The 16,899-nt window shown below is 52.6% G+C and overlaps 1 long non-coding RNA gene across 1 annotated transcript in view; it reads left to right on the forward strand.

The window, feature by feature from the left end:
- LOC133070545 (uncharacterized) overlaps positions 1–13,296 on the forward strand; it is a 32,415-nt gene extending 19,119 nt beyond the window's left edge. Inside the window, exons 3-4 of the long non-coding RNA XR_009696177.1 lie at positions 11,912–12,106; positions 12,582–13,296. This is a non-coding gene — a long non-coding RNA (uncharacterized LOC133070545). The remainder of the gene's footprint in view (positions 1–11,911; positions 12,107–12,581) is intronic.
- Positions 13,297–16,899: the final 3,603 nt, after the last annotated feature.

Here is a 16,899-nt window from a genome sequence, read left to right on the forward strand (position 1 = left end):
CCACACTTCTGTGCTTTTGGGCCTTTGTGTGTCTGACTGTATGTCTGACTCTTTGACCTTGGCTTCCTCAAGAACTGCTCCTTGCATCCAGGGTTTTGGGTCATTAGCACAGAATTGCTGACACAATTGAGGAGCCATAATTTTCTGCGTCTGTGGTTAGTCTTCCCTTCCCAGAACTAATTTTGTACGTTGACTTTTCCTTTGATTTTTTTCTTGATTCAATTATCAGTTGCTTTAGAGATTTCGTTGTTGTTATTACTTTGCTTTTTTTAAAAAAAAAAAAAAAAAAAGAAAGGTACAGCAATAGTGACCCAGCTGGCTCCGTGGGCCCTGCACAGACCCCAACCCACCAGGACATTCATCGGCCCCCGAGAGTGGTCACTCCAGTCTGGGTAGCCAGGATTTGGGAGGGACTGGCTGCCTGCCCTGCCCCCATCACCAGCCAGTAGGACCCAGGCAGCCTCAGCCCAGGAACCAGGGGGGCACAGGTGCCTCCTTTCTCTGGCCCCTAGACGTGGACGTCACCAGAGACCCCAGGTGGGCACAGAGGGTGGATCCCGGGGTGCAATGAAGCAGGTTCAGGTCACCGGGGTTTGAAGGAGACCTAAAGGCAAGCGTGGGGGTGAAAGGCCTCCCAGTGGGACGGGCTTGGGGGCCCCAGGAGGCTGCGCCCTCGAGATGAGTTGGGGAGCCTGTGACCTTCCTGGTGGGTCAGAGCTGGATGGGGGAAGGTGACTGTCCTGGCGGGTTTGGTCTGGATGCTGAGGTTGTGGGTCAGAGTTGAGCCTCAGGTGTGATCTGGCCAAGGTTTGTTATAAATCTGGCCCCACAGTTTCTGGGCCCCCCTGGAGATTCCCGTCCTCAGATCGGTGGGGCCTGGGGCTCCTGTTCACATGCCCCGCACCCTGATCCGGCAGCGCCTCCAGGAGATCACACGTCCTTTGCTTCTGGCCGAGCCCATTCCTCAGTGGTCCCCCAGGGCCATCCTTACCCCTGACCTGCCCCCTGGCCAGCCAGCTGCCTGCAGTCTTGGGCCAGGGCCCTTGGCTGCATCTTTTCCCAAGAAGGAACCGTGTGGCCAGGCCGAGCATGGAGCCCGCTGCTCAGGAGGGACTCAGGGGGGACTCAGGGGTGCCCGTGAGGCCTGACCTCCCCTTTCCAGAGCCCGGCCCTCCCCCTCTGCCCCCTGCTCCCTCCCCTCTTTGTTCCCCTTACCCCCTCTGTGCCCCTCCCCACTCTGTCCCCCACCCCCGCTGTCCCCCATGTCCCCCTCCCCCGTCCCCCTCCCCCGTCTGTCCCCACCCCTCCCCACTCTGTCCCCCCACCCCCCTCCTCCCTCTGTCCCCCTCTCCCTTCTGTCCCCCTCCCCCCTCTGTCCCCCTCCCCCTTCTGTCCACATCCTCCTCCCCCCTCTGTCCCCCTCCCCCTTCTGTCCCTCCGTCCCCCCTCCTCTGTCCCCCTCCCCCTTCTGTCCCCTCACCCCCTCCCCCCTGTCCCCCTCCCCCTTGTGCCCCCTCCCCCCTCTGTCTCCCATGTCCCCCCTTCCCTCCATGCCTGCTGGGGTCTAGCCCCAGCAGGATCCAGCGGAACCCTCAGGATGAACGGCGTCGGCGAGAGAGAGACACGTAGGACCGGCCTTGATAGGGCCAAGTCTGCTAGGAAGAGAGAGAGAGACAAAGAAAGAAAGAGACCAGACTAGGAGTATGCAGCAGTCTGGCAGATGTTTTATTTTTCACCATAGCCTTTATACCCTAGGTTGGTACATTTCTAAGGGGCAGATAAGCACACAGACTTAGTTTAACATTTTATCAGCTTGTCCTTCCGGAAACCAGGTGTGCTCTGTATATTTTTGTTTACGAGAGTCTTTTCCCATAGATTTTTTGTACATTATCTTCTGGCCTTGAGGTTAGCAGAAAACAGAAAAGTGGCAGTCTCATGGTACAGCAAGTTGTAACATAGTAGAAATACAATCCTGTTAACACAAAGGTCAGTCTTTTCGCAGAAATTCTCAGCTAAATTTATCTAAAAAGTTTAACACACAAAGACTCTGTGGCTCTGGAGAGGCAGCCCTTGTTTAGGCCTCCTGGTTAAAATTAACAGTTATCTTATTGTTTTTACAATAAGGCTAAACTCTTTACAATAAAGCCCTTTACAATAGGGCTAAACTCTTATTTTACTAGATCTCCAACTATATTAACAATAGTTTCCACTGCACAACCTCAGCACATTAACATCAATCAAACGGTGATCTAATAACCACTTTTAAAACAATGTTTTTTGTATTCTCTAATAGGGCTTCCTCACCCCCCAAAGGGCTCTGTGCCTATTAGGGCCTTTTTTATGATTAATCTCTATGTATAATATCTTTTGGCTTTCAGGCCTGTTGACAATTTATGGCTTGCACCTGGTGCAACTTAAAGCAACTTCAGTAGCCGACCCTGTCTTATTTGTGGTTAATCTATTTTCTTTCTATTAGGTGTCATCTCCAAGGGAACTAGATAGGATTACATTTTTACAGAACAGAAATGCAAAGGATTGCAAAAACAGCAGATATGGCACAAAACAGGCTCTTAGTCCAAAAGTTAATTACCTGCAAGAAGTCACCAGCTAATCTCTATCTAAACTATTTTCTATTAGGCGTATATGTGGCTATAATATTTGTGGGGCTTTTCTCACCCCGTGGAGGGACCTATGCTTAATAGTTTCTTTTGTTAGCGTACTGTGCTTAGGATGTTTAGAACAATCATGAGCATTTTGTGCAATGGGAGCACATATTTATCAAACAAGCCAGAGTGCCAGCAAAAGGGTTTGAATTGAAGCATTTCCTTCATCCCTGGCCCCTTCATAGGGTACCAGCGTCCAGGAGATTTATTAATTGCGGTTTTAAGTTGGTCCTCATTCAGTGAAAGAGGAGCAGGAGAGCTCTCGGCAGGCAACACAAGAATTTGCAGCAGGGCAAACAAGAACAACAGCAGAAAAGGGGGGAGGATATAGGGTGGGGTAGAGGCCGAGGCCAACATGGAGGGTCCCTTATCCTAGACGGCCTTGCCTGCCCGGTATTTTCTTCATGACCTCGTCACGGGCAGGACACCCCATAACGGCTCCCGACACGTGCCCCTCCCCCTCTGTCTCCCATGTCCCCCCCTCCCTCTGTGCCCTCCCCCTCTGTCCCCTTCCCCCCTCCATGTGCCCTGTCCTCTGTCCTGTCCCTGTCCTGGGGTCTGCCTCCCTGATGTCACCTGTGCAGACTTAACAGGAGGGGGAGGGCTTGTGTCTCCAGTCCTCTATCTTGATCTAGAACTGAGTTGGCAGACTTAGCAAAAATCAGACATACACAGGAGGACACCCAATTACACTGGAATTTCATATAAAAAGTTCATTTTTTTATATGAATATGTCTCATAAAATACTGCACTGACCAAATAGTGCATGACTTGGGTATGTACTAAAAATAGTATTTGTTATTTACTAAAATTCAAAGTTAATGAGACATCTTATGTTTTACCTGGCAGCCTTACTCAGAAGCTTCAAACTGAGAATTTTACGTTCAGCCAAACTACCACCCAAATTGCTGCAAAAACTCAGGAAATGTGGCCCTAAGAGCCCTTCCTGAAGACCCCAGGAGAAGTCTCTAGTCATGGGAGACTGGCGGGGGTAGGAGTGTCTCGCCCAGAGCAGGGGGCCTGGGCTCCCTGGGCCTCCCTGGGCTCCCTAAGCCTCTGGGGCTTAGGGCCGCGGGACAGAGGTGAGTGCTAAGGAGTTACAGAGAAATCATTTTAGAGGAGAGTTGTGAAGGGAGGGGAGGGAAAGGAGGTAGAAACCTGCTTTTAAAAAATCATTTAAAATTGATGTATCTAGAAGCATATTTAAATGTGTAGAACAGACCCTTGGTAAATTAAGGAAGATGTTACTCATGAAGTTTGACTGGTGGACAGGAAGGCCCGGGGTCGATGGAGTGGAATACACCCGGAACACCATGGTCACACAGGAACCAGGAGACCGCCCCCGGCAAGCACGCCCTCCTCCGTGTCAGGAGGAGCCCTCAGCACCAAGGTGGGGCCATCACGGGTGATTTGCTGAAGCAAGAAGACAAAAAATAATAAAGCAGAAAGCTTTGCATAAAATTTTAGAATATAAATAAAGATATGAATGAAATAAAATAGAAGCAAATATAAATATGTAATAAGACCAATTTAATATCAAGAGAGATAAAGAGACCAAACCCTCCAATTGAATGAAAAAGACTCAAATTGGAGCACAAAGCAAAGCTAGTTGCTCGCTGTTGAAAGCGGCACACAGTTAGGGGGCCTGGGAAGGCTGAACGGAAAAGCCGAGACACAGACCGGAGAGGAAAGGCCGGAGACAGAGCCGGAGAAGGAGGAGGACGTGGAGACGGCATCCGGGACCAGCCAAGCTCAGCATCAAATCTGAAAAGACCGATCGAGAAAGAAGAGAAACATTAATATGGGAGACTTTAATTCTGCCTCAGTTAAGGACATATCAAGCAGACAAATGTAAGATTTTATATATTAATGAGTCCTCAGATTCAGATATCTAGCTGTAATATATATATCCTGCTGAAAACAGAGAATCAACTTTTTTTTCAAGTACCCAGGGAACATTCAATTATTGATCATGAATTGGGTTACCAAAAATCCCTCAATATAGTCTCCCGAAGTAGAAACAGTAGAGACAACTGTCTGATCATAAGACAAAGCACACCTAGAATTCAGCCGTTCTAGGGGCTTCCCAGGGGGCACTGTAAAGAACCCATCTGCCAATGCAAGGGAGGTAGGAGATGCAGGTTCCATCCTTGGGTCGGGAAGGTCCCCTGGAGAAGGAAATGGCCACCCACTCCAGTGTGCTTGCCTGGGAATCTCATGGACAGACAAGCCTGGAGGCCCATGGGGTCTCAAAGAGTCGGACACAACTGAAGCGACTTAGCATGCACACGTACTTTAAACAATTGTCAGATTCAAGAAGAAATCACAACTTAAATCTGTCAAATAGAGTATTTCAAATTAACCAGAGGGGAAGTCGTGCACCCTCTTGCCAAAGACAGTGCTTAAAAATAAAATAAATGCTTGTGATTATAAACCAAGCATAATATTAGCCTTCCAACCCAAGTTTTAGAAAAGAATGACCTAGGAAAAATGCAAGGAAATAATTAAGATAATAATAGACAATAATTAGAAAACAGAAGAACCAAAGCAGTGATAGCTAAATTCAACACATCGCTAGCCTTTCACTAATTAAGAAAAATTGAGGAAGCACAAATACACAAAATAATAAATGAAGGATAAACCACATAGAGACTTAAAATTTAAAATCCTAAGAGAGTACTTTGCTTTATGGATGTTTTTCTAAAAAAATGTAAAGTATACAATCTATCCCAGAAGAGAGAAGGTATCTCAATGGACAAGTTGCTGTAGAGGAAATAGTGGAAGCTATTAAAGAACTATCCACTCCTAAAATTAGCCAATTTCACAGAGACAGTGTGCAGAATCTTCTAGGAAAGCGTAACTCTGTCACTACTTCCAGAAGATTAGAAAAAAAGAGAAGGAACTGCCATATTCTTGGATAGAAAGATTCAGTATTACAAAGATGCTAACTGCTTTAAACAGAATCAATAATTAATGCTATTTAAACAGTTTCAGAGTACGGAAGAAGGAAAGCTTACAGACAATATTTATGAAGGCAGAACAATATTGATATTCAATTTCGACAAAGGGAGAACAAATGTAAGAACTACAAACGAGTCTTGTTTATGAATGTCAATGTAAAAATCTTAAATAAAATATTAGTAGAATGCAGTAACACGTAAAGAATACTGAATCGTGAGCTGGTAGGATCATCCTAGGAATTCAGTGATGGTTTAACACTGGGAAATCTATTCTTCTCAATCAGCATATTACCAGCTCAAACAGAAAAAAATATAACTATTTCCATAGATGTGTAAAAGGCATCCCTAAATAAATTATGTAGAAATGAGCATTTTCCAAGATCCTGCTTGATATGTGAGTGAAAGTCACTCAGTCGTGTCCAACTTTTGGGACCCCATGAACTATACAGTCCATGGAATTCTCCAGGCCAGAATACTGGTGTGGGTAGCCTTTCCCTTCTCCAGGTAGCCGTTCCCTTCTCCAGCGGATCTTCCCAACCCAGGGACTGAACCCAGGTTGCCTGCATCGCAGGCGGATTCTTCACCAACTGAGCTATCAGGGAAGCATCCTGCTTAACGGGGGATATTACAGTGATTAAGTCAGAACACGACAGAGTTCTACACCACCTTGACGTAATTTGTCAAAAGGAAGGAAGAAGCGGTCAAAATGAGAAAAAAGGTAAAAATCACTGCTCTTTCAGAGTGGCGTGGTTTTATACCTGCACACTCCAGGGACACTGTTAGAAATAAGAGGGTTCCACAAGGCCAGCTGCAAAGTTGATTGTAACAATCCATAGACTTCCTATTAGAAAACGGCCAGTTAGGAGAAAATGGGGAAATGACCCGGTTTACAGTAAGCACGATAACATAGATGGAATGTTATCTGTTACATTTTATACATTTACATTAGGTAGATGAAAGAGGGAAGACATTCCCAAAGAAAACTTTACATGCTATGTGTGCTCAGACCCTCAGTCGTGTCTGACTCTATGTGACCCCAGGGACTGTGGCCCGCCAGGCTCCTCTGTCCATGGGGATTCTCCAGGCAGGAAGGCTGTCATTTCTTCCTCCAGGGATTTCCCGACCCAGGGATCAAACCCACATCTCTTTACTTCTCTGTCTCCTGCATTGGCAGGCGGATTCTTTACCACCTGGGTCAGGAAGGGAATGGGCTTACACCCGGGGAAGGGAACGGCCACCCATTCCAGTATTCTTGCCTGGAGAATTCTGTGGACAGAGGAGCCTGGTGGGCTACAGTCCATGGGGTCGCAAAGAGTCGGACACAACTGGGTAACTAACACTTGCTTACCTAGGACCACCGAGGAAGCCCTTAAATGCCACTGAAGATCCAAAAAGAAGGCTGGAAATAAACAAAGAACCGCCGTATTCTTGGATGGAAAGACCCAGTATTACAAAGATGTCAATCCTCCCTGAAGTAACTGAAGGGCTTCCAGGTGACTTAGACAGTAAAGAATCTGACTGCCAATGCAGGAGACTCGGGTTCCATCCCTGGGTCAGGAGGATCCCCTGGAGTAGGAAAACTGATGAGTTAGGTTGTAAAGAAAGAAAAGAAAGTAAAGTAAAGTCGTTCAGTCGTGTCCAACTCTTTGCGACCCCATGGACTGTAGCCTACCAGGCTTCTCCGTCCATGGGATTTTCCAGGCAAGAATACTGGAGTGGGTTGCCATTTCCTTCTCCAGGAGATCTTCCCAAAGCAGGGATTGAACCCAGGTCTCCTGCATTGTAGGCAGACGCTTTACCATCTAAGCCACCAGGGAATTACGAGTTAGGTTGTAAGTCACGGGTAACTCCAATAATAATGTCAACAGGGAGGGGTGTGTGCCCGTGTTTAAGAGCTGGCCAAGTGCACTCAGTTTTATTCTGGAAACAGACGGTTGACTCCTGGCAGCAGGGCTGGGGACGGTGTTTGGACTCACGTGCAGGACGGTGGCCCGGCCGGGGGAGGCGGGAGGCACCAGTTTCCACCAGGCCCCTCCGACCACTTGGGGAGGTGGAAGCTGCGGCCCGCGCCCCGCAGCTGCACCAGCCCAAGGCCTGCCTCGTCGCCCTGTCCTCTGAGGACGGCCGAAGTGTGCTCATGTGACAGTCGGCTGTCTGGCGTCACCTTCCGCACCCGTGTCTTTCTTCAGTGAATTGGGGGATGAAACCAACTCTGGCCTTAGTTTTAAACAAACGGCATTGAGAGGGCCAGGGAGAGGGCGGCCAGGCCCCCGATGGCCCAGGCATGGGCATCTGAGGGTCTCTCATTATTCACTGAAATATTCACAAGAGCTTGAAAAATTCAGCATCAGTGGTTTGCCTGCAGTCCATTATTGATGAAGAGCATGGCTTTTCTCTTGGTGAGGCGCTCCCAATCTTTTTCAAGAAAAAAAGTAGAGCAGCAGCCCTCTGTCCTGAGACTGAAATTAAAATTTAAACGACCTCCCTCCCAAAGTGGAGACTGAATGAAGTGTGTGGATGCCTGCGACTGAAAGGGGGAAATATAAGTGCTTTTTGTTACCCATTTTGTGTGTGTCAGTTTTGTTCAGGCCACTCTCCCGAGTGACTCTGAGCCCCACTGGCTTCTGCGGATGCCTGTTCAAGTGGTCCATCCTTCCCTCTGCCCTGTCGGGGGTGTCCAGGGTCCTCACGGCTTTGGGGGGCGGGGAGGAGGCTGGGTTTCACTTCCTGGGCACAAAGTCGCCTCTGAATGGACGTGGCCCCAAGGCCCACCCCTCACGCTTCCCCAGGTGCGGTGACTCCGGGAACACCCCAGAGCCTCAGGTCAGAAGGGAGATGGGTCAGGGGGACGGATGTCCACACGTCGGCCTCCCGGGGCTGCCCCGCAGACCAGCACAAGCTGACAGCCTCCCAGGCAGAAGTGCACACGAGGCCCTGACCCCACTGAGGCTCCAGGAGGCTCCTTCCCGCCTCCCCCAGCCCCCGGGGCCCCGGGCGTCCCCGCCCGGTGACCACATCCCCCCTGCCTCCCCTGTCGTCATGGGACGCCCGCCCTACCTCATCTCTGTCTCAGATCCCCCTCCCCTTCCTCTCAGGAGGACTCCAGTGGCCAGTCCCTCAGGAGGGACGTCCACCCTAAACCCAGGACGATCTTATCTCCAGGCCGTGAATCGCATTTGTCATGTCCATAAAGTCACATCCACGGGGACCAGGGGCCAGGATGCGGACACTCCTTCTTTGGGACAACATTCAACCAACCGCACAGCGATCCCACGTTTGGGGGAAGGAGAGCTTTGGAGTGGCCGAGGTCCTAATTCAAGTTTATTTCAAGATTTTAGTAAAAGAGCTCCCAAACCTGCAAGGATTCACTGTGTGAGGAGTGGGGGGTTCCGCACCCCCTCCAGCAGCCCTATGGCACTGTGGATGTCTTGCTGTCCATCTCTGTTCCTGGTGGGTTCCCTGGAAACCGGCCCCCAGCCTCGGGGACCTTCCCAGAGTCACCTCGTCACATAAATCAACATAAACTCCCAGCAGTGGGGCTGCTGGGTCACATGCACCCTGCTTTCAGTTTGTTGAGGGATTTCCGCACTGTTTCCACAGAGGCTGCACCGGTTTACATTCCATGTTCCCATGTTAAGGTGGCTCAGATGGTGAAGAGTCTGCCTGCAATGCAGGAGACCCAGGTTCAATCCCTGGGTTGGGAAGACCCCCCTGGAGGAGAAAATGGCAACCCACTCCAGTTTTCTTGCCTGGAAAATTCCATGGACAGAGAGGCCTGGAGGGCTACAGTCCATGGGTCGCAAAGAGTTGGACGAGTGAGCAACTAACATTTTAACAAACTTCCCCAAATCAAATTCTAAATGGAGTCTCTTTGGCCTCAAATTATCTTTGGGATTTTCCAGAGTGTCTGGAAAATCTCAGATTTGTTCTTTCTCCTTATAGAGAGGATATTGAACTAATGAGGCTGATTTGATCTGTTAAATGACAAGGAGAACATTGTCCAGTAGAAACAATGATTAATAACCTTCTTTAAGTTATATTGGCATGGAGTGAAAAAGTGAAAATCAAAGTGTTGGTCGCTCAGTCGTGTCCGACTCTTTGCGACCCCACGGACTGTAGCCCGCCAGGCTCCTCCTCTGTCCATGGGATTCTCTAGGATACTGGACTAAATGGGATGTTCCTCACCACCTTGACATCATTTGACAAAGGGAAGGAATAAGAGGTGTCAACACGAGGAAAGAGGTAAGAATCACTGGTATTTCAGGGTGGTGTGGTTCCATACCTGCACACTCCAGGGGCACGGTTACAAATAAGGGGGTTCCACAAGGCCAGCCGCAGCGCTGATTGTAACAATCCACAGACTTTCTATTAAAAAATGGCCAGTCAGGAGAAAATGGGGAAATCACCCTGTCTATAGTAAGCACAGTGACAGCAATAACATAGATCAAATGCCCAGGAATAAACCTCACATGAAAGAAAGCTTTAAGTGATATGTGTGGTCAGACACTCGATCATGTCCAACTCTTTTGCAACCCCATGGACTATAGCCCGTGAGGCTCCTCTCTCCATGGGATTTCCCAGGCACAAAAACTGGAATGAGTTGTTATTTCCTTCTCTAGGGGATCTTGCCGACCCAGTGATTGAACCTGGGTCTCCTGCATTATAGGCAGATTATTTACCATCTGAGCCACAGTTACTAATATTCCGAAGGAAAATACAGAATTCCTAAAAACTTGTTAATGTCCTTATTGTCCATGTAATCAGTCATATTTCCAATTATTATTTTAAAATATGAAGTATGTCACAGAAATAACCACATTTACTTGCCAATCACATGATTTTCTTTACAGTGAACTCTCACTAGATTCTTAACCACCCTGCTTTTACAGCTTTTGTTGTTCACAGTTACTATTTTACTCTTGTTTTTTCTCTGAAAGTGTTTCTAATCAGCAGCAGGAAACAGTGCTTTACCCGCAAGGCTATTCACAAAGAATCCTGACAAGTCCTGTAGAACACAGGCTTCTGGTAACTTTACAGGCCATGCCTTTGGGCTTAGAATTGCTAAAGCTCTTAAGGGGAAACTGATTCATAAAACAGCCAGCCTCAGATTGAGCAAAACAAGAACTGATTACCTGGAACTTCCCTGGTGGTGCAGTGACTGAGACGTCGGGCTCCCACAGTGGGGTGGGGGTGGCGGCGTGTTCGATCCCTGGTCAGGGAACTAGATTGTCCACACCTCAACTAGGAGTACACGCGCCGCAGCTAAAGCACCCACCTGCCGCAACGAAGACCCGATGCAGCCAAATGTTTTTTAAAAAGGAATTAGTTGAATGAACTGATAAGGACGATTATAATTTTTATAACTTTTTCTTTGACACGCTGTAGGGTCTTTGATGTTTAGTCCTCCAGATCTGCGGCATCTCTTTTCTCTTTTTGTTTTCATCTGTAACTTACAGCAGTTTGGTAAAGCACACTTTTGTATAAAAAGCAATGAGACATCTCTCTCTCTCCCTGACTGCATGCTCAGTCTCTCAGTTGTGTCTGAGTCTCTGCTGCCCCATGGACCGTAGATCGCCAGGCTCCAATGTCCATGGGATTCTCCAGGCAAGAACACTGGAGTGGGTTGTCCTTTCCTCCTCCAGGGGACTTTCCCAACCCAGGGATGGATCCTGCGTTTGGCAGGCAGATTCTCTACCTCTGAGCCACCAGGGGAACCCCTCCCCGCCTGATCCTTCCAGAATTCAGAAACTCTTACTGAATATTCTGATGTTCATGGCAATATAGAGATTTATATAAATTAAATAAAAATTTGTTCTCCTTATAATAAAGGAGACAATTGGGTAGGTTCTTGCCTTGGTTTCCTAACCTGGACAGGTTTTTATTTTTCTATGTTTTATTTTTCTGGCTGCACCACACAACATGAAGGGTCTTAAGTTCCCCAACCAGGGATGAAACCTGTCCCACCCGCAGTGGAAGCGAGGAGTCTCATCCCCTGGGCCGCCAGGGGAGTCCCTGGAGAGGCTTTTAATTGTCTGATCTGAGATTTCTCATCACTGCCTTCACAGACCCAGTAACGCTCCTTGGTGCTACTAAAGCTCCTGTCGAGTTGAGGTTATGCAAAGAATCACTGTTCTTGCTGCACTTGTATCAATAATTGGGCCAAGTTCAATGAGACGAGACCTATTTTGCAAACAAATTAGTCTCACTGTGATTATCCTTGGTGAAAATGGGTTCTGGTTTTACTGAAAACTGTGTTTCAGTAGAAAACGGTTGTATGCCTGTTACCAGACCCAGTCCACTGGCCGTCGCTGAGGTTTTGTCATCTCCCTGCAAACTGGACCGAGCCCCACATCCCAGATGTTCCCCCAAATGTCTGCCCATGGCTCTCCAAACCACTGTTCGCAGCAGCCCTTCCACGTCTCCGGCTTGGAGTCGCTGAGAACCTGACCGCCCCTCTCCACACGCGGGAGCTGACACCGTGAGGTAAGCCTCCCACCTACTCTGGGCGGGCCTCTCAGGGCGTGAGGACCGCCGTGATTCTGTTGGAGACGGCGAGCTGCAGCAGGAGAACCCACTGGGGGCCACGTCCATCCCACTGTGGAGCGGGGCTTGGAGCTCAGACACAGGAGGTCTGCCGGGGGCCACGTCCATCCTGCCGTGGAGCGGGGCTCTGAGCTCAGACACAGGAGAACTTGCGGGGGGCCACGTCCATCCCACTGTGGAGCGGGGCTCTGAGCTCAGACACAGGAGAACCCGCCGGGGGCCACGTCCATCCCGCCGTGGAGCGGGGCTCTGAGCTCAGACACAGGAGAACCCGCCGGGGGCCACGTCCATCCCGCCGTGGAGCGGGGCTTCAAGCTCAGATGCAGGAGGTCTGCCACCTGCCGCTCTCAGACCGGGAAACCGGGTTTGTGATCTGCTCCAGTGACTGAGCTTTGCTCCTCCTCTGTTTCCACAGAAGCGCTCTCGTCACTCCCTGACCCCGACACCAGACAGAGGCGCCGCTCATCAGGAGCCCGGCGCATCCCTGCCTCCCGAGGAGACGCCCTGCCGGTCTTTGTCCTGAGTGATCACGACTCGGTCCGCTGTCAGGCACGGATGCAGGATTCAAAGCCTCTTCCCCTCAGGCTCCCAAAGCTCTGTGCCCCAGCGCACTCCGGAAGACCAGGCGCCCCATGGAGCAGAAGCCGGAGGAAACATCCTTCACTGGAGGAAACATCAAGAAAAACAGTACTTGAACTTTGTTGGAAGGGACCTGACTACTGCAAACTCTACAATTACAGCGAAAATCTATATAACTCTGCAGCCAGTGGTATTAGCCAAGGGGGAAGCTTCGGACAGTTCACTAGCCAAACAGGAAACAGTATATGTCAATTCATCACGTGCCTGTGTCAACAGCTCAGAAAAAATGGAACTGCAGTTACTTGGCTTGGAAAAGTCAAACCTGAATCTTACCATAATTTAAACAATTAGCATAATTAATTATTCGGTTGATTGATTACAATAATTGGTTAATTTGGGGCCTATGGAGCATGGCCTCGGTATTACCCTGCCAGGCTTCTTGGGTTTGTACATTTATGTTTTTCATCAAGCTTAAGAAATCTGGCCTTTGTGCCTTCAAATTTTTTCTGCCCCAATGTCTTTCTGCTCGATTTCTGAGGCGCCAATAAGCTGTATGTTAAGCCACTTGATATTGTTATGCTCTGTTCATTTATGAAAATCATTTTCTCTTTATTTTCAGGTTGAGCGGTTTTTGTTGCTCCAGTGACGTGTTTTGGGGGGGAGCTGGGTACACAAGGCTGTGGGCTGGGCTGGACTCAGGGGTACCAGTGTCTTGTTGGGGACCAAGCCCGTCCTGAGGCGGGTCATGGCCCGTTTCAGCTGCCATCTGGGGTCAAGACTCTGTGGCTGAAGCACCAGGGTGCAAGCCCTGCACATCTGTCCCGGCCCTGAAGGGGCGCTGACTGAGACCTGCGCGTCTGCTGCCCGTGACACCTTCAGGCACAGCCCCTCACTGGGCCCCAGCCTGCCAGACACCCAGCTCCTCCGTCAGGGGCGGAGGCCCAGACCCCTGCAGGCCATCGCCTCAGAGGGGCCGCACCAGCTGGGGTACCAATGGCCAGAAGCCCACTGGTGCCGGAGGCTTTCCCCAACTTCAGAGAAGCGGCCCCACCAGGAATTGCCCGGCTCCACTCACAGGCTCCCCCCCGGGAGCAGCAAGGCGGGCCCAGCTGGCCGGGACAGAGCTCTCCCTGCGAGTCAGGGGCGTCACAGGCAGCCCTCTGGGTGGCCGGAGGTGACCCCACCTCCGGGGAACCCTGTCGCCAGTAGAGTGACCCCACCCCCGGGGGACACTGTTGCCAGGTGGCCAAGGGCAGCCCAGTCCCAGCCTGTGCGGGACCAGCCCTGGAGGCGCCTCCCTCGCTCTCTCTCTCCCTGTCTCTCCCCTCCCCGCCCCCCTCTCCTCTCCAAGGTTTACCATAACTTAGTAAGCACACCGGCCTGCGTTACGTAAGGCCCCTCTGCAGCCTGAGTGGACACATTTAAAAATAAGACTTGTCAGGTGCTACCACGCTCCGTGGCTTGTCATCTCAGCCCCTTAGAGCCACCCAGGCTGTGACCGAACCACTCCGGGAGGGACAGGACCCCCGGCTGCGGGCTCCCCCGCCTGCCTCTGTCCTTGGCCTCTGGGGAAGGGGAGGTGGTGGGAGCACTGGCCACAGACGAAACCTCCTGCTGAAGAGTCGGGGCTTCGGGGGGTGTGGGCACAAGACCCGGGCCAGAAAGGTCAGGGGGCCGGCGGGGTCCAGCAAGGCCCCGGACGCAGGTGAGGCCACTGCTCTAAGGCAGGTCTCGAAGGCGGGGAGACTTGCAGAGCCCGCATGTGCAGGAAGACAGGGCCCTTGTCCCGGCCCCCACTGCCCTGCCCGCAGCGTGAGCGGGACCCTGTGGTCCTGACGTGCTGAGGCTCTGCAGGTGGAGCCCAGCCTGGCCCTGGGGCAGGGAAGGCCCCCACAACCCCAGGGCCACGTGGGTCCTGTGCGGATGGCCCTCAGGTGGAAGGGTCCCCTGAGGTCACCTGGCCTCCCCAAGTGCCCCCCGGGCCCTGAGCAAGGCTGGGCCATCTGCAGAGGGAAACTACTGGCCTTTGTAAATGACTAGAATGTTCCTGAGCTCCACTCCAGACAGGACTCTGGCCACGATTCTGTCCTCATGGTACCTAGGATCCTGTGGCCGGGTGATTCTCCCACGGGCCCTGCTGCAGGTCCACGCGGCAGGCTCTGCCCGATGGGGAGCCTGGGGCCCTTCCCTCCGCTGGGCCCCCCACACTGGCAGCTCTGGCTGCTGGCACCCCATGGAGGTGTGCCTACCTGCCTGCCCTGCCCTGGGGAAGAGATGTGAACCCCCGGCCTGTCTGCAGATCTCTGGACCCATGAACTCAGATGGATGCTCCTCAAGTGCCCTCATTCCTCAGGCCTCTGAGGGTACCAGGCACGTTCCTCATCAGGTGTAGGCACAGGCAGGAGCGGCTGTCACAGCCACAGCTGGCCCCAGGGTCTGAGGGCCCAGGGGGGGTTCCTGACCCCTGGGTCCTGATCCCAAGGATGGTGCACTCCCCTTGCCGGAGGAGCACTCCGCAGGGGGGCCGGGCTCACACCAAGGGTGGCTGGTGAGCTGGGGCTCGCCGGAGGCCCAGCGCGGGGAGCTTTGGGCTGCACTGGTGGCTCCGGGTGACTCGGAGCTCCGTGGTGGGTCCCGCATGGTGGGAGCACGTAACCCACGGTGACGCCACGCGCGCAGCGCACTGGGGACGCCAGAGAGCTCTGGACGTGCCGGGACTGCACGGGGGCGGGAGCCGACTTTCTGCACATTTGAGGGGTAGCTGTGTTTGAGCCGCTGGGCCGTGCGGATGCCCCGCTCTGGCGGGCACCGTCCTGGCTGCCTGCCGGCGTCCTCAGGCAGCCCCGGGGCACGGTCTCCACAGCACTGCCTTCGGGCACAGTGTCATCCTTCATCTCACTGGCTCATGACCTAATAAAAAGCTGCGCATGAATATTTTATTCTGCACATGGCATTCATTTTATTTCTGCAGGAAGGAGAAATTTGAAAAAAGTAAGTCCATTACCGGTGGGTGTCAGTCCTGCAGTGTCTGTGAGGGGCGTTGCTTTTGGACACCCCCTCGTCAGCTGCGCGGGGACCCGGAGCTGCGCGGGATCAGGCCCCCTTCCCGGACTCAGGGGAGCTTGGCCGGGCCCGGAGGCCTGTGAGCAGGCGGCAACTGGGAGGAGGAAGGGTCGGAGGTCACACAGGTTCTTCTCTGAGACTCTCCCCGAGCCGTGGGACAGGGTTTCACCTGCTCCAGGAGGGAGTCATCCAGAAAGATCCCCGGGGGCCGAGCCTGCTGAGCAGGGCTGGGTGAAGGGCCCTTGCTCAAGGAGGCCACGAGGTGGGCACTGGCTGAGCAGGAAGGGTGGGCGTCACGGGCCAGGATGCCGTGGGGGCAGGGCTGCAAGGGCCAGTCCTTGACCTCGGAACACGGCCCCACCCGAGGGCTGGTGGGCAGGGGCAGTGCCACACGGGACCACGTGGCCGTGAGAGAGGGTCCCGGCTGTGAGCAAGGGTCTCAGCTGTGAGCGAGGGTCCCAGCTGTGAGAGAGGGTCCCGGCCGTGAGCGAGGGTCCCGGCCGTGAGCGAGGGTCCCGGCCGTGAGCGAGGGTCTCGGCTGTGAGCGAGGGTCTCGGCTGTGAGTGAGGGTCTCAGCTGTGAGCGAGGGTCCCGGCCGTGAGCGAGGGTCCCAGCTGTGAGAGAGGGTCCCGGCTATGAGCGAGGGTCTCAGGTGTGAGCGAGGGTCCCAGCTGTGAGTGAGGGTCTCAGCCTTGAGCGAGGGTCTCGGCCGTGAGAGAGGGTCCCGGCTGTGAGTGAGGGTCCCAGCCTTGAGCGAGGGTCTCGGCCGTGAGAGAGGGTCCCGGCTGTGAGTGAGGGTCCCGGCCGTGAGCGAGGGTCCCGGCCTTGAGCGAGGGTCTCGGCCGTGAGAGAGGGTCCCGGCCGTGAGAGAGGGTCCCGGCTGTGAGTGAGGGTCCCGGCCTTGAGCGAGGGTCCCGGCCGTGAGCGAGGGTCCCGGCCGTGAGTGAGGGTCTCAGCTGTGAGCGAGGGTCCCAGCTGTGAGAGAGGGTCCCGGCCGTGAGAGAGGGTCCCGGCCGTGAGAGAGGGTCCCGGCTGTGAGTGAGGGTCCCAGCCTTGAGCGAGGGTCCCGGCCGTGAGAGAGGGTCCCGGCC

Source organism: Dama dama, chromosome 15, assembly GCF_033118175.1.
Source record: "Dama dama isolate Ldn47 chromosome 15, ASM3311817v1, whole genome shotgun sequence".
Lineage (NCBI taxonomy): Eukaryota > Metazoa > Chordata > Mammalia > Artiodactyla > Cervidae > Dama > Dama dama.